The following is a 19,102-nucleotide window of genomic DNA, read 5'->3' on the forward strand; positions in this document are numbered from 1 at the left end:
GTGCTTCAGAAAGTTCTTCTATTTTTGCATCTATTTCTTATCTTATTTGGTTCTTTACTCTTGTCGAGAATTAAATGGTCTAGTCACACTGGATGAACAGAGGGATTAAACAGTTCATTCATTTTCTACTCTAGCTCCCTTACAATCATTTTTTAACTTGGCAAATTGTGTTCAGAGAAAAGTAGGCTACCACCCAATAAATGGATGGCATACTGAAGTTAATGTGGTATGTTCACTGTTTCTATGATTCTTTATTGTCATGTATGCACAGCACAGTGTGCAGTTTTGGTCCCCTAATTTGAGGAAGGACATTCTTGCTATTGATGGAGTGCAGCGTTGGTTTACAAGGTTAATTCCCGGGATGGCGGGACTGTCATGTGCTGAGAGAATGGAGCAGCTGGGCTTGTACACTCTGGAGTTTAGAAGGATGAGAGGGTATCTCATTGAAACATATAAGATTGTTAAGGGCTTGGACACACTGGAGGCAGGAAACATGTTCCCGATGTTGGGGGAGTCCAGAACCAGGGGCCACAGTTTAAGAATAAGGAGTAAGCCATTTAGAACGGAGACGAGGAAACACTTTTTCCCACAGAGTGTGGCGCGTCTGTGGAATTCTCTGCTTTAGATGGTGGTGGAGGCAGGTTCTCTGGATGCTTTCAAGAGAGAGCTAGATAGGGCTCTTAAAAATAGCAGAGTCAGGGGATATAGGGAGAAGGCAGGAACGGGGTACTGATTGGGGATGATCAGCCATGATCACATTGAATGGCGGTGCTGGCTCAAAGGGCCAAATGGCCAACTCCTGCACCTATTGTCTATTGTCTATTGTCTATTGTCACAGTGAAATCATTTTGCACAACCCACAAATGCACAATTGCCATATTTTGGCCACCGTTTACAAAGAAACAAAATGGCCAAAGTCCAAAGTCGGATACAAATGCTGGACGTACTGCAACTCCTCCAATCCAGGTAATCGCAGGTAAGCCCCCGGCTGCTGCAGGCCGCAACACGAGGTCTCTCTCCTCACCCGGCAGCCTCTGTGCCCTGAGGGACGACTCCTGCAACCGACCTTACTGGCGCTGGACGCAATACCTCGGTCCCTCTCCTACCGGCCCACTCCTTGTGCCCGCAGTCACCAATTACTTGCGAGCTTCCCTGTGTAGGCAGCGGCCCACTGGGTCCTTCTGAGCAGCAGAGAACCATGCCGATTACTGCAGTGTGGCCGCCGGCTGCCTGTCGGGTCGTTGTTCTTGTCATTGCACCAGTTCTGTCATTGATCTCGGCCGGTGAGCTGCCAGGTCCGCTCTTGCACGTCTCTGCGGCGCCCACCGGGAGCTTGCCATCTCACTTACCAAGAGCTTATGTGCGTTGTCTTTTGTTGGAATATTGACTTTTGTTCCAATATGTCATGTTATGTTATGTTATGTTATGTTATGTTACGCTAGAATTTAGAAGATTGAGGGGGGATCTTATAGAAACGTACAAAATTCTTAAGGGGTTGGACAGGCTAGATGCAGGAAGATTGTTCCCGATGTTGGGGAAGTCCAGAACAAGGGGTCACAGCTTAAGGATAAAGGGGAAATCTTTTAGGACTGAGATGAGGAAGGACATTGAGGAAGGACATTATTGCCATAGAGGGAATGCAGAGACGGTTCACAGAGAGTGGGATGTCAGACTCTCTGGAAGAAAGACTCTGCCAGAATTTAGAAGGAGAGGGGATCTTAGTTTCTTAAGAGGCAGGCTAGAGCAGGAAGATTTCATGTTGGCTATATTTAAGAGTGAGTTTTTTTCACGATGTGGCCTGGAACTTGTGAGGCCAGTTCATTGGCTAAAGGGGATCCCTGTGGGGGGATAAGGGAGAGAGTTGGATGGCAGGTACAGGATACTGAGTTTTTTTACACAGAGAGTGGTGAATCTCTGGAAGGTAGTTGAGGCCAGTTCATTGGCTATATTTAAGAGGGAGTTAGATGTGGCCCTTGTGGCTAAGGGGATCAAGGGGTATGGAGAGAAGGCAGGTACGGGATACTGAGTTGGATGATCAGCCATGATCATATTGAATGGCGGTGCAGGCTCGAAGGGCCGAATGGCCTACTCCTGCACCTAATTTCTATGTTTCTATGTTTCTATGTTATGTTATGTTATGTTATGTATCTTAAGATATCTTATGTTCCAATAGATATGTTCCAATAAGACAATGACATTTTAAATAAGCATGATAACGCTGCACCCTCCGCCCTTCACTGTGACATTAAACCGCTCCTCCATCATCAAGCTTCCATGTGGTGACTAAAAGACAACAGTGAGTGTTTAGTTGATGCAGGGTGTGGACAAGTTAAATGTCCTGTTCCTGTGTATGTGACATAATGATATTGTTTTATCAACAGTTTATCCAAACCATTAAAAATGTGAGCAGACAAGAATGATTAAGAGACATATATTTTAACAAAAATATATTAACCCTTTTATTTAACGACTTTTTTCAACTATTACTCACAGAGATTCCAGGCATCAATTAAACCGATAATTTAAAAGCAACAGTCAGCTATTTCAGAATTGTTGTAAATAACACTTTTATTTACCATTCATAAGATCACAAGGTCATAGAAACATAGAAATTAGGTGCAGGAGTAGGCCATTCGGCCCTTCGCGCCTGCACCGCCATTCAATATGATCATGGCTGATCATCCAACTCAGTATCCCGTACCTGCCTTCTCTCCATACCCCCTGATCCCCTTAGCCACAAGGGCCACATCTAACTCCCTCTTAAATATAGCCAATGAACTGGCCTCAACTACCCTCTGTGGCAGAGAGTTCCAGAGATTCACCACTCTCTGTGTGAAAAAAGTTTCTTCTCATCTCGGTTTTAAAGGATTCCCCCCTTATCCTTAAGCTGTGACCCCTTGTCCTGGACTTCCCCAACATCGGGAACAATCTTCCTGCATCTAGCCTGTCCAACCCCTTAAGAATTTTGTAAGTTTCTATAAGATCCCCTCTCAATCTCCTAATTTCTAGAGAGTCATAAGGAATAGGGATAGAATTATGGGCCTGTCCCACTTAGGCGACTTTTTAGGCGACTGCAGGACACTATGCAGTCGCCACATGTTCGCGGGTGGTTGCCGGGGAGTCGCCTTCATGGTCGTGACGAGTTCCTGCATTCTGGGAACCAGTCGCGGCCTCATTATGGTCACCGTGAATTTTTCAACGTGTAGAAAATTTAGCGGCGACTAGATTGAAGCCGCCATGGAGAGTAGCGAGAATTCTCGAGCCGTAGGTGGGTCGCCAGGAGGTCCTAGTGGGTTGCCAGGAGGCCGAAGGTTCTCTGAGGTTCTCGTAGGTTGTAGCCGGTGCTGACCAATGAATTTCATTGGCTCATTGGGGAAAAAAAAAAACGTAAGCAGTAGTTTTCAGAACCAAGGATAACCGACCGGTAATGTTAAATGTTCGCAGCCGTGTATCTCTGGCTTCTTAAAAGTTGTCTCCACTCCTTCTCCCCCCTTCTCCCCCTCTCCACCACTCTCCCTCCCTCTTTTAAAGGACTTACCGTACACTGTGCTCTAGCCAACTTTTTACAGCGCCAACCTTCCTGTTCATCGCGGTGTGTGTCTGTTTCACCTTGGCTTTGCACCTTGTAAATTTTTTAGACAGCGCTCCCCCCGCTTGCCCTGTCCCCCACCTGCATAACGGGCTGGTGAAGGAAGCGATGTGTTTGTATGTGTGTGTGTGTTCCACTCTGAGAGTCGCCGTTCCAGCTGCCGGTTTTTCAGGCGACTGCCGGGACTGTCAAGTTGACCATCCGCTGAAAAATTGCCTAAGTGGAACAGGACCTTAAGGCCCATCAAGTCCACTCTGCCATTCAATCATGGCTGATCTATCTCTCCCTCCAAACCCCATTCTCCTGCCTTCTCATAAATAGGGTACTGATTTTAGATGATCAGATGATCTGGCTCAAAGGGCCGAATGGCCCACTCCTGTACCTATTTTTCTATGTTTCTATGTTTCTCCCCATAACCTCTGACACCTGTACTAATCAAGAATCTATCTATCACTGCCTTAAACATATCCACTGACTTGGCCACAACAGCCTACTGTGGCAAAGAATTCCACAGATTCACCATCCTCTGACTAAATTAAATTTCTCCTCATCTCCTTCCTAAATGAACATCCTTTAATTTGAGGCTATGACCTCTAGTCCTAGACTCTCCCACGAGTGGAAACATCCTCTCCACATCCACTCTATCCAAGCATTCATGGTCATGAGGACAATTCATTTTTTATCATGAAGCATAAAAACCTGACAATGTGGAGGAGCTGCAAGTTTCCTCTCTCTTCCTTGTGACCCACCAAAGTCAGTCTTTCGTTGAGTTTCCCTTTCTTCAGTCTTCACCGTGCCTCAGCTATTCCACAGAACTCCCACCTTAAACCTCTTCACCTCTTCACCTCTCCCACTGCCTGCAGCCTTTCTTTACAGTTATTGTAAGTGTGCGGGGATCGCTGGTCAGTGTGGACTCGATGGGCCGAAGGGCCTGTTTCCACGCTGTATCTGTAAATTTAAACTAAATTTCTGTTAAACTTTTGATCACATGGCTGCGCATTTATCCCCTTTGACTATTTTTCTTTTAACTATCATCCCTATAGGATATTTGTGGCATACAAAATGTGCTGCCCATGAAACTGTGGTAATTGTGAGATCTGCTGGAGGAAACCAATGGAGGTGGAGGTGTAGGTGTAGAGGTGTAGAACGGCATGATGGCGCAGCAGTAGAGTTGCTGCCTCACAGCACTAGACACCCGGGTTCAATCCTGTCTGTGTAGAGTTTGTACTTTCTCCCTGTGACCGCGGGGGTTTTCTCAGGGTGCTGTGGTTTCTTCCCACTTTCCAAAGACATGCACTCGGTAGGCCGAAAGGCCTGTTTCCAAGCTGTATCTCTAACTTGCATCTCTAAAATGTAGGGATGTTCTAATGTAGTAAACCATTGGCAGATTACCATAAAGTTGTGCCACTCCTGACAAATAACTTAAAATTAAAACCCGGAACTGGAACGGCGACTGTTAGAGTGGAACACACACACACACACACACACACACACACACACACACACACACACACACACACACACACACACACACACACACACACACACACACACACACACACACACACACACACACACACACACACACACACACACACACACACACACACACACACACACACACACACACACACACAGGAATGCATAGGTTGCCAAGAGCTTTAACTATTATCTTACTTTGACTAGCATTTTCAACACATAAAAGATATAGCAGTTGAGAAATTCATCATTGGCTGCCCATAATAAATCAGATCTATCAAAGCCAATGCAACTAAAAGTGAAGAAGGGACTGCAATTGTTAACCAGTACACTTGCTCCCTGTTGGTCTAAGAGGATGTTACCAAAGTACTGTATTTATTTACCAATATGATGATATTTGCCTCTATTGATATAGTGAGCAGCCTAAACAATTTATACTGGACCGGCTTGATTACATGATTACATGCACAACCCTGTTCCTAACTGGAAACCAGTCTGTTAAATCAAGGTTATCACAAGTGTTAAAACTCTTTCATGGTTATCAGACATAACATTACTAAAAGTGTTAGTATTTTGCTCAAATGATGACTACTGCATGTATAGTTCTGTGGGGGATAACTTTGGAATTGCACACCATTGGATCAAAGCTTTGTTCACATTTTTCTATGTTTCTATGTTTCTCCCCATAACCTCTGACACCTGTACTAATCAAGAATCTATCTATCACTGCCTTAAACATATCCACTGACTTGGCCTCAACAGACTACTGTGGCAAAGAATTCCACAGATTCACCATCCTTTAACTAAATGAAAATGATCCTCATAGAAACATAGAAACATAGAAATTAGGTGCAGGAGTAGGCCATTCGGCCCTTCGAGCCTGCACCGCCATTCAATATGATCATGGCTGATCATCCAACTCAGTATCCCGTACCTGCCTTCTCTCCATACCCCCCCTGATCCCCTTGGCCACAAGGGCCACATCTAACTCCCTCTTAAATATAGCCAATGAACTGGCCTCAACTACCCTCTGTGGCAGAGAGTTCCAGAGATTCACCACTCTCTGTGTGAAAAAAAAGTTCTTCTCATCTCGGTTTTAAAGGATTTCCCCCTTATCCTTAAGCTGTGACCCCTTGTCCTCATCTCCTTCCTAAATGAACGTCCTTTAATTCTGAGGCAATGACCTCTAGTCCTAGACTCTCCCACGAGTGGAAACATCCTCTCCACATCCACTCTATGCAAGCATTCATGGTCATGAGGGCAATTCATTTTTTATCTGCGGCTTCTATCACGAAGCGTACAAACCTGACAATGCACGTTTCCTCTCTCTTCCTTGTGACCCACCAAAGTCAGTCTTTCGTTGAGTTTCCCTTTCTTCAGTCTACACCGTGCCTCAGATATTCCACAGAACTCCCACCTTAAAACTCTTCACCTCTTCACCTCTCCCACTGCCTGCAGCCTTTCTTACAGCTAATCGTTATTGTAAGTGTGCGGGGATCGCTGGTCAGTGTGGACTCGATGGGCCGAAGGGCCTGTTTCCGTGCTGTATCTCTAAATTTAAACTAAATTTCTGTTAAACTTTTGATCACATGGCTGCGCATTTATCCCCTTTGACCATTTTTCTTTTGACTGTCATCTCTATAGGATATTTGTGGCATACAAAATGTGCTGCCCATGAAACTGTGGTAATTGTGAGAACTGCTGGAGGAAACCAATGGAGGTGCTGGTGTAGGTGTAGAGGTGTAGAACGGCATGGTGGCGCAGCAGTAGAGTTGCTGCCTCACAGCACTAGACACCCGGGTTCAATCCTGTCTGTGTAGAGTTTGTACTTTCTCCCTGTGACCGCAGGGGTTTTCTCAGGGTGCTGTGGTTTCTTGCCACTTTCCAAAGACATGCACTCGGTAGGCCGAAAGGCCTGTTTCCAAGCTGTATCTCTAACTTGCATCTCTAAAATGTAGGGATGTTCTAATGTAGTAAACCATTGGCAGATTACCATAAAGTTGTGCCACTCCTGACAAATAACTTAAAATTCCACTGTAGAGTATTAGGAATGCTCACGTTAATAGGTTGCCAAGAGCTTTAACTATTATCTTACTTTGACTAGTATTTTCAATACATAAAAGATATAGCCGTTGAGAACTAATCAAAAGATATAAATCCTAAATAATAGCACTTTACAGACACGCTTCACTCCACTTAATAAGCATGCAGTTTATGAAATATTCATCATTGGCTGCCCATAATAAATCAGATCTATCAAAGCCAATGCAACTAAAAGTGAAGAAGGGACTGCAATTGTTAGCCAGTACATTTGCTCCTTGTTGGCCTAAGAGGATAGAAACATAGAAACATAGAAACATAGAAAATAGGTGCAGGAGTAGGCCATTCGGTCCTTCGAGCCTGCACCGCCATTCAATATGATCATGGCTGATCATCCAACTCAGTATCCTGTACCTGCCTTCTCTCCATACCCCCTGGTCCCTTTAGCCACAAGGGCCACATCTAACTCTCTCTTAAATATAGCCAATGAACTGGCCTCAACTACCTTCTGTGGCAGAGAATTCCAGAGATTCACCACTCTCTGCGTGAAAAATGTTTTTCTCATCTCGGTCCTAAAAGATTTCCCCTTTATCCTTAAACTGTGACCCCTTGTTCTGGACTTCCCTAACATCGGGAACAATCTTCCTGCATCTAGCCTGTCCAAGAATTTTGTAAGTTTCTATAAGATCCCCCCTCAATCTTCTAAATTCCAGCGAGTACAAGCCGAGTCTATCCAGTCTTTCTTCATATGAAAGTCCTGACATCCCAGGAATCAGTCTGCTGAACCTTCTCTGTACTCCCTCTATGGCAAGAATGTCTTTCCTCAGGTTTGGAGACCAAAACTGTACGCAATACTCCAGGTGTGGTCTCACCAAGACCCTGTACAACTGGAGTAGAACCTCCCTGCTCCTTTACACAAATCAAAATTTGTATTGCATTGGCCGGGAATCGAACCCGGGCCTCCCGCGTGGCAGGCGAGAATTCTACCACTGAACCACCAATGCAAAGCGTTACCAAAGTACTGTATTTATTTACCAATATGATGATATTTGCCTCTATTGATATTGTGAAGCGGCCTAAACAATTTATACTGGACAAGCATGATTACATGATTACATGCACAGCCCTGTTCCTAACAGGAAACCAGTCTGTTAAATCAAATGTTAAAACTTTCATGGTTATCAGACATAACATTACTAAAAGTGTTAGTACTTTGCTCAAATGATGACTACTGCATGCATAGTTCTGTCGGGGATAACTTTGGAATTACACACCATCGGATCAAAGCTTTGTTCACAACCCACCCGTTGCACCAACTTTTTCCAGCTGTTACGATGAATGGGAATTAGCGTACAGATCACCAATTGAGTGTCCTGACATATTTCCCTCAACAGATCAAAGCTTTGTTCACAACCCCTGGACCCGGCTGCACGACAACTTTTTTCGGGGGTCGCCGCTGTGCTGGACGATGAATGGGAATTGCGACTCTGCCCGTACAGATCACCAATTGAGTGTCCTGACATATTTCCCTCAACAGAGAGGTGAATAACGATGGATCAAATGTAAAGCATGAATGGAAAAGAGGAGAATGATACTGAGGAGAAAACATTTGCCCCAAAGAGAAGGGCTGGGAACTCACTATCTGAAAGCACGGCCCAGGCAGACTCATCGTATTTAAACTAGATGTGTCCAAGCTCACAGGGCTGTGGGCTGTGAGCAAGCAGGGGGAATTAGTATAAATAACATTTTTTTTAGCTAGAGTGCTGAACAGAATCGTCCTGTACTATAAATCTGTGTGGTTTCTATGATCTCCATGTCCAATACGCAGTCTCATGAAACAACACTGCCTAAATGCTACTAGATTATGTGACCTGTTGTACACTTTAATCTTGATGGCAGCGAGGAAGATACATCGGGCAGAATTAAACAAATACAGGGGTTGGGCAAGTCATCATCAGATCTCCAGACCGTCCTGTGTGAATCCTCTGCTGACTTCTTTATACTAATCAATCAATATTCACATATCTTCTCTTGTACAGGGAGTTGTTAATCAATAACTGCTTCGCCTGTGTCCATCGGTTTTTTTTTCCCACTGTTTCCTTCCCCTGTAAGTCCCCATCTGCTGTATCCATAATTATTCGCTGTGCCTGCAACAAATTTATCACCGTGAGACTCGATCAGACAGAGGAATGTCATGAACTGCATTGAGCAGTCACCCAGTAATATTGCCATCAGTAACTTAGAACTTAAAAATATTGGCCAAAATTGTCTTTGAAGTCCCAGGGCTCTGATTAACATGGTGCCGTGTGTGAAACATCAGCCTTGCATCTCAGTGACCCCAGTTCAAACTCAGCCCAAAACAGTGACAAGAAACTCTCTTCATTCTGACAGATGGAGTGATCTGACACAAAGTGAGTCTGCTTAGTCTCTGTTCCATGGCTCCTTGCCGCAGTCCACCTTTAAACGGGAAACCATTTGCTTGTTTGGATGACAGGAGTGGGGATGAGAAAAATAGTGGCTCTGCTGAGTGGTGGGACAGTACACTGTTGACCAAGATGTGGAGAGCTTTATATTATACTTCACCATGTTGCATTGAAAGAAAGGATTTAATAATGAGATATTGCAACCCCCCACCCCACCCCACCCGCCCTACTAAGCAAATATTAGTGGGTGGGGAGCCTAAGATATAATCATCTCTTAGCACAGCCAGCTCATTATTACAGTACAGGCAGGTAACAACTAGTTACCATTGCAGTGCAGATAGGGAATAGACAGAACACCAAGATCATTACAGTACAGGCAGGGTACATCCAGTGCCCCAGCACATTACAGTACAGGCAAGGAACATGCAGAGCACCTAGCCCATTACAGGACAGGCAAGGAACACGCAGAGGACCTAGCCCATTACAGGACAGCAAAGCTGTTTCATAGCAAAAGGATTTGAGTATAGGAGCAGGGAGGTTCTACTGCGGTTGTACAGGGTCTTGGTGAGACCACACCTGGAGTATTGCGTACAGTTTTGGTCTCCAAATTTGAGGAAAGACATTCTTGCCATAGAGGGAGTACAGAGAAGATTCACCAGACTGATTCCTGGGATGTCAGGACTTTCATATGAAGAAAGACTGGATAGACTCGGCTTGTACTCGCTAGAATTTAGAAGATTGAGGGGGGATCTTATAGAAACTTACAAAATTCTTAAGAGGTTGGACAGGCTAGATGCAGATTGACAGGAAGATTGTTCCCGATGTTGGGGAAGTCCAGGACAAGGGGTCACAGTTTAAGGATAAGGGGGAAATCCTTTAGGACCGAGATGAGAAAAAACATTTTTCACACAGAGAGTGGTGAATCTCTGGAACTCTCTGCCACAGAAGGTAGTTGAGGCCAGTTCATTGGCTATATTTAAAAGGGAGTTAGATGTGGCCCTTGTGGCTAAAGAGATCAGGGGGTATGGAGAGAAGGCAGGTACAGGATGCTGAGTTGGATGATCAGCCATGATCACATTGAATGGCGGTGCAGGCTCGAAGGGCCGAATGGCCTACTCCTGCACCTAATTTCTATGTTTCTATGTTTCTATGTTGCAGGCAAGGAACACACAGAGCACTCAGCCCACAGAGCACCTAGTCCAAATCACAACATTAACTCCACATCAAAATACATCATTAGTTGCAGGGTATTTTGGAGTGGCCTGAATAGGACTCAATTCATGTCCATCTCAATTTATTTGGTGGTACAAACACTATCTAATCAGTGCTGGAATCACCACAAAAACATTTAAACATTGGGTGAAATCTTCTTGGCTAGGACTTCATTGCTGGTGCTGGGCAGTTGGAACCAAAGATTTAGTGCACACATTGGACTTCAAAGCTCAGTGCCACCTTAGTATGGAGAGACGTGGCACAAGGTTTTACAATAAAATCCACTCAATCTAATGTTTTCGATAATATATCCCTCAGCAATGCACTGCTACATGCTTGTTGAGATTTTACTTTTAATTAAGTTGCAACAGGCACGTTGCCTGGTTTGCAGATCATAGGGAAGTGTGTAGATAGATGGTTTTACATTTACAGTAAAGAATTGCACAGTAACTGGCAACAACTGAGAAATAACAGACAGAAATGTAAGACCTGTAAGCTAATTGACACATGGGTATATCATCCTGAATCTAAACTACGTGGTTAAATACATGATCAAGGCTTGAATTTAAAGATTTGCTACATTTTCCTTAAGGTCCTGTCCCACTTTCACGACCTAATTCACGACCTTTTTTACTCGTGGACATTTTTAATACTGCTAGAAAAACGCCACAACCTACTTGATGCCACGAGTGCCTACGACCAACATCGCGACCTCCTACGACTTCTTACAACATCGTGACGACCATGCTGCGAGTGCGAGTCAAGGGCAAACTCGACGGCGGTCGTGAATTAGGTCATGAAAGTGGGACAGGCCCTTTAATAATCCTTGATTACAAAGAGTAGGTGAATTCTTGAAATAAATTTCTACTCCAATTATATAATTAGTTTTTCCAAAGCCCAGTCCAGAATCCTCCTATTCCTGCTCATATCATTTGTGTTCCTTTTATGTTCAGCCTACTCTACTAGATTGCAGTCAGACATTTAACTAGACAATACCTCAATATTATTAAGTATAAACAAATCATTGTGAGAATTTTCAACAGGTTAGATCGTATCTGTGGAGGGAGAAGCAGAGTTAATGTTTCATGTTGCTGACCTCCAATCAGAACTAGAAAAAGTTGGAAATGAAAGATGTTTCAAGTTGTAGAGAAGAGGAAAGGGTGATGAGAACAAAGGAAATCACCATGTTAGAGGGAGACCAAGAGAAAGAGAGTTGCATGGATGCTGAGGATGGCATTTTTAATGAGATGGTTTTATTGGAATAGCAGGAGGTACGAGGAAGCATCAGAGATGAAACATAGAAACATAGCAACATAGAAACATGGAAACATAGAAAATAGGTGCAGGAGTAGGCCATTCAGCCCTTTGAGCCTGCACCGCCATTCAATATGATCATGGCTGATCATCCAACTCAGTATCCTGTACCTGCCTTCTCTCCATACCCCCTGATCCCTTTAGCCACAAGGGCCACATCTAACTCCCTCTTAAATATAGCCAATGAACTGGCCTCAACTACCTTCAGTGGCAGAGAATTCCACAGATTCACCACTCTCTGTGTGAAAAATGTTTTTCTCATCTCGGTCCTAAAAGATTTCCCCCTTATCCTTAAACTGTGACCCCTTGTTCTGGACTTCCCCAACATCGGGAATAATCTTCCTGCATCTAGCCTGTCCAACCCCTTAAGAATTTTGTACGTTTCTACAAGATATTCAACCTCTTCAAGATTATTGCACTAACTAGTGTGCAAGGTTGAGGTGTTGCACTTTGGGAGGTCAAATACTGTTCTATGTTCTATGATCCTCGCTATGATCCAGATTGACAGTGAGTCCAAGCAGAAGCACGCAGCATCATGCATGTAGTAGTCTACAGAATCTCCACTGCCTGGGGTCATCACCTCTCTTTTGCCTGCATTTGGCCTCACTGCACCGTACTATACACAAACAATCAGAGCACAGCCTTGACTGACTTCAGATTTGATTGAGAGATTGTTCTTTCCCACACATTAACTTATACTACATTACAAATGTCTGAGTACAGAAGTTGTATCCATTATGATTTCCCTCCTCAACCCTCATTTTGAAGAATACATCCATCGTGCTTGTGGCAATATTTTATCAAAAGACTTGCTGGTACAAGCAACATTATAGCCAAGCCCAATGGAGTGCACTGGACACTGCATAAATTCCACTGCTCATTCATGTACTCCCTTCTATTAATAAGGATGTACTCCCTTTTATTTAAAAGGACATGCATTTATGCAGCACTTTTCCTAAGTTGCTTTATGCCCCTGTCCCACTTAGGAAACCTGAACGGAAACCTCTGGAGACTTTGCGCCCCACCCAAGGTTTCTGTGCCGTTCCCGGAGGTTGCCGGAGATTCCCGGAGGTTTTTGTCAGTCTCCCTACCTGCTTCCACTACCTGCAACCTCTGGCAACCACCTGCAACCTCCGGGAACCTTGGGTTGGGCGCAAAGTCTCCAGAGGTTTCCGTTCAGGTTTCCTAAGTGGGACAGGGGCATAAGATCTATTTCTGTACAGAGTAAGGATTTACAGGTTCCTGCAACAACTGAACGAGCTTGTATCGACAATAAGGAGTTTAGTTTATTGTGTGTGCCTATGTGTGTGTGTGTATGTGTGCGTGCGCGTGCCTGTGTATATGTGTGGAGGGGATGCGTTACACTTCATTCATTCACCACACCATTTATTAAACATAAAACTTGAATGAATAATCTTAATTTGTGAGAAAAATAGCAAAAAATGTATGTATTATATTTATATTTATATTTTCAGTTATGCCCTTTCACTGATTCGGGGAATTGCTAATGTATATATTTTTTCTCTCAGATTCACAATTACATTGCTTCATTTAAATGTATGAACACTTGCCAAGTTAATGCAGCTTTATTATCAATGAACAATTTGCCTCCACAACTATTGTTGCCTGTGGGAACAGGGCTTTGCTGAATGAAGTCCACCCAATGAAAAGCAGAGCGGTGGATGGCTTTCATCCAACTCAGAGAAAGTTTTAAACTCTTCGTTCATTACAGCAGATTACTCTGACCTGCCATTGAGCTCACAAACCTTAAGGCTGCGGGTCACCTCTCCTGCCAGGAACCTTTGTGCCATTTCAGCCATCCATTAGGCTGCGGACTGCTGTTCTTTTCAACCTGACCTCAAAGTCAAAATGTTCTGGTTTATTTCTTGCCCCAATAATAAAATAAAAGGAGGATGAATGGAAATGGACTGTAAAACACTTAACATGAAAAAGCTGCCGGTGAATGATGGGATTTTTATCAGGCTTAAAGTTAACCGAGGAGCTTTTGATGAGATCAGCAGAGGCACAAGAGGTCAAAGGTTTCATTTAGTGATCTGTGAAGTGGAAGCATCCATCTTGGTGACAGAATTGATGTGAAGGAGAGTCGGCATGACACAACCAAGAACCTGAAAACAGTTGAAGATTACATTTTAGATGCTGGGGTTCATCCAACACCTGAACGACGACTATCTCAGATTTTGCTCTAAGACATAGAAACATAGAAACATAGAAAATAGATGCAGGAGTAGGCCATTCGGCCCTTCGAGCCTGCACCGCCATTCAATATGATCGTGGCTGATCATCCAACTCAGTATCCTATACCTGCCTTTTAGCCACAAGGGCCACATCTAACTCCCTCTTAAATATAGCCAATGAACTGGCCTTAACTACCTTCTGTGGCAGAGAATTCCAGAGATAAAAAATGTTTTTCTCATCTCGGTCATAAAGGATTTCCCCTTTATCCTTAAACTGTGACCCCTTGTCCTGGACTTCCCCAACATCGGGAACAAAACAAAAGACCTGGCACTCTGAACAGCTACAAGTGATAACCCCTAAAAAATAATAATCTCAGGAGCAATGAAATGTTAGATTTTGTATGCATCATAGAGTAAATGGGCTTCAATCTGATTCCAGCAGTAAGTTGCTTTAACCATGAGGCTTTCCCGGATACCTTGGCAAGTACGGGCAGCGACAGAGTTACTGAGATAGGTTGAGGAGGAATTAGAAGAGGCAGTGGAACAGTTTATTTATCAACTTGTACCCTTTCTGCCTCTCAATAAAATAATTGCTGGATCTGAAACCAAACTTGATATACCTGCTTTGCCTCAATACATAATCTATCAATCCCTTGCAGTGTATCTGGAATATTGCGTACAGTTTTTGTCTCCTAATCTGAGGAAAGACATTCTTGCCATAGAGGGAGTACAGAGAAGGTTCACCAGACTGATTCCTGGGATGTCAGGACTTCCATATGAAGAAAGACTGGATAGACACGGCTTGTACTCGCTAGAATTTAGAAGATTGAGGGGGGATCTTATAGAAACTTACAACATTCTTAAGGGGTTGCACAGGCTAGATGCAGGAAGATTGTTCCCAATGTTGGGGAAGTCCAGAACAAGGGGTCACAGTTTAAGGATAAAGGGGAAATCTTTTAGGACTGAGATGAGAAAAACATTTTTCACACAGAGAGTGAGAATCTCTGGATGATCAGCCACAGAGGGTAGTTGAGGCCAGTTCATTGGCTATATTTAAGAGGGAGTTAATGGGCCCTTGTGGCTGCAAAGGGATATGGGGTATGTTTCTAATCCAGGTAGGTATTGGTTATCTGAGTTGGATGATCAAACTCATGATCATATTGCATGGCGATGCAGGCTCGAAGGGCCGAATGGCCTACTCCTGCAAATTTTCTTAATGTGTTTCATGTTTCTAACCAGAACATTTTGGTTTCAAAAGGGATGTCATCACAGCAAAAGCTCTGAGGAAGTATATATTGTATCGAAGACAGTGCATTGGACTTAAATAACATTTATTATTATTATTATTATTATTATTGCCTTGGACTTAATAACAGGGCATGGAACTTAAATAATATTTATGCCACAAGGGCTAATCGTGGAAGCAGAATAACCTCAAACCAAAAGTATGGTTAAATTGTGAATACCTAAACAGGAGCAACAAAATGGCAAAAGATAGCTCAACTTAAGAAAGGATATCTAAATTAGTACAGCCATGCGCCAAGTACAATGAACTCCTGGTGACAGAATTGGCAGTCACTTGGACAAGTTTGGATAGATTAGACAAAGACAGCATGGGATCATTAAGGACAAATTGTGTTTAACGAACTTGGTAGCGTTTTGGATGAAGTAACAGAGGGGGTTGTGAGATCAATTGAGTTGACACAATTTATATGCACTTCCATAAGGTGTTTAAAAAAGACCATGCTGTTTGTGGCAGCATGGATGGGCAATTGGATACATAACAGGAAACAGAGAGTTGATCACAATGATTTATTTTGGACTGAAGTATGCTGTGAAATTCTCCTGGGCTTCGTTTTGGGACACTGCTTTTCTTAATGTATATTCATGGCTTAGACTTGCATACAAGAGGGTACAATTTGCAAATATGCAGGTGTCACAAAACTGAACCGTTCAGAAATTAGTAATCAGTCTGTGAGTCTATGCTGCATTAAAGACTCTAAATACGACTGAGCTAAATTCAACCAAAGCCCATGAGGAGATTCGAAGTAAAGTAGTTATAGAAACATAGAAACATAAAAATAGGTGCAGGAGGAGGCCATTCGGCCCTTCGAGCCAGCACCGCCATTCGTTGTGATCATGGCTGATCGTCCCCTATCAATAACCCTTTTCAATCTTTTCAATCTTTCCTCATGTGACAGTCCCGCCATCCCAGGGATCAATCTCGTGAACCTACGCTGCACTGCCTCAAGTTGAAAGAGAAATGAAACATGAAATGAAGCCATGCTGAAAAATAATTCAAACAAAGTGATAGAGTTTGTATGTTGTGTGTTGTAGAGTTTGTGTCACCACCTGGCATACATAACAGTTGAAAATGGGAGTGTTAGAGCGATATACGTGAATTATGTGTAATCAAGAAAAACTTCTGAAAGTATAAGATAGAATTTAAAGGAATTCCTTCGAGAGATGTGCAAGGGAATAACAGAGAGTTATGTGAGCATGTATGTATTTCAGAAATGTATCGAACGGAGCTGATGGAATAAGTGACACAGGATACTGTCGAATTAAGAAGTGCCATCTTCTCAACCCTATTATAACCCGTATATAACACCAGGGGCACATTACTTTAACAGGGAACTATATTCTGCATTCTGTATCATTCCCTTTGCTCTAACTGTTATACGAGTTTGACTTGATTGTATTATGTTTAATATTATCCAGCCTGACTGGATAGCACGCAAAGCAAAGCTTTTCAATGTACTTTGTTACATATGATAATAATAAACATGAATCTAAACTTTGAGAAGATTAAAGGGATTTAGGAAATCCATGAATAGATGAAATCGCACAAAGGAAGATGGTGGTCAATCATCCCAGTTCCATGACCTCATTGGGCATGAGCTCCTCTGGGCAGTGAACTGGGCCCAACCTAATTCAGCTGCTTTATCACCTGCCTGCCATCCATCTTGACAACAGAAGTGGCACCAATCTCAAACCTCAATTTTATTCTCAGCAGTAAAGCAGAATCTACATGCACGGACACATACACGGCTTGTGGGTCACGTGTGGACAGACATCTATATCTATGAATTATTATTTTTGATCAAGGGGAAAGGAATCAAATGTCTGTAAATGTACACCAATCTGAAGTATACTCAGAAGCAGATAGTTGGTTAAATAAGCAAGGTATACATGTTGTCACATGGGTTTAGATGTTGGGAGTGTACATCCCTGATTACTGCAGCCTGGCAAACCCAGCTGTTTGTGGAAGGTAGTTCCAAACCTACACCACCTTCTGCATGTGGAATTTGGAGAGTACTGTAACTACGAGGGTCGCACAGTAATTCGAGGATATGCTTCAATCAACAATGGACCAATTGAAGATAGCGCCAGCGAAAGAATAAAATAGATTGAATCATATCATCATGTTTGGTAACTTTAACTCTGGAGATACAACGGACTACAGATGCGGGAATCTTGAGCAAAGTACAAACTGCTGGCCAGACTCACTGGCTCAGGCAGCATCTGTGGAGGGAAACTTTTTTCATCAGGATCCTTCTTCAGGGTATCAGGACCTGGTAACGGGAGGTAAAACAACAAAAACAGACTTGGTTGGTAGTCCCCTTTCTGCGGAGTTTAATGTTATAATAGAGCGATTGTTCCTATTTTCTTTTTCTTTCTTTTCTAGGGTCTATTTTCTCACTTTACTTCCTTCTCTAACTTCTTTTCTAAGGGCTTTCTTTTCCCAACACTCTTGCATTTCACGACTCTTGCACACTTTCTTTACTTGCCTTACTTCTATCTTTTTCTTAAAGCTCAAAAAAAAATGAAGCGGTACAAAAAATGTATTAAGATATATGTGTTGTGTAGTATTGTAATTTACCGTACTTCGAATAAAAATAAAATAAAATTAAAAAAAAAGGATCCTTCTTCAGGCTGATGGATCATTGAAACCCTGAAAAGCTCTCGCCAAAGATGCCCCTCCCATTCCGTATCCGACCTCTCTGTCCTGGTTCTACTCCATGGCCAGAGCGAGCACCACCAGAAGTTGGAGGAACAGCACCTCATATTCCGCTTGGGGAGTCTGCATCCTGGTGGCATGAACATTGAATTCTCCCAATTTTGTTAGCCCTTGCTGTCTCCTCCCCTTCCTATCTCTCCCTCAGCCCTCGGGCTCCTCCTCCTCCTTTTTCCTTTCTTCTGTGGAAAGCCAGTGGATGTAGTATACCTGGACTTTCAGAAAGCCTTTGATAAGGTCCCACATAGGAGATTAGCGGGCAAAATTAGAGTATTGGGAGTAGGGTACTAACATGGATAGAACATTTGTTGGCAGACGGGAAACAAAAAGTACGGATTAACGGGTCCCTTTCAGAATGGCAGGCAGTGACTAGTGGGGTACTGCAAGGCTTGGTGCTGGGACCGTAGCTATTTACAATATACATTAATGATTTAGATGAAGGGATTAAGAGTAACATTAGCAAATTTGCAGATGACACAAAGCTGGGTGGCAGTGTGAACTGTGAGGAGGATGCTATGAGGATGCACGGTGACTTGGACAGGTTGAGTGAGTGAGCAGATGCATGGCAGATGCAGTGTAATGTGGATAAGTGTGAGGTTATCCACTTTGGTGGCAAGAACAGGAAGACAGATTATTATCTGAATGGTGACAAGTTAGGAAAAGGGGAAGTACACACAAGATCTGGGTGTCCTTGTTCATCAGTCACTGAAAGTAACAAGAGCCTTCATAACAAGAGGAATTGAGTATAGGAGCAAAGAGGTCCTTCCACAGTTGTACAGGGCCCTATTGAGTCCACACCTGGAGTATTGTGTGCAGTTTTGGTATCCAAATT

General features: G+C 43.2%; 1 non-coding gene across 1 annotated transcript; it reads right to left on the reverse strand.

The window, feature by feature from the left end:
* Positions 1–8,041: 8,041 nt before the first annotated feature.
* On the reverse strand, positions 8,042–8,112 carry trnag-gcc (transfer RNA glycine (anticodon GCC)). Its single transcript has one exon. It is a non-coding gene; the product is annotated as a tRNA-Gly (tRNA).
* Positions 8,113–19,102: the final 10,990 nt, after the last annotated feature.

The sequence above is a fragment of the Leucoraja erinacea genome, chromosome 4 (genome assembly GCF_028641065.1).
Source record: "Leucoraja erinacea ecotype New England chromosome 4, Leri_hhj_1, whole genome shotgun sequence".
NCBI lineage: Eukaryota > Metazoa > Chordata > Chondrichthyes > Rajiformes > Rajidae > Leucoraja > Leucoraja erinaceus.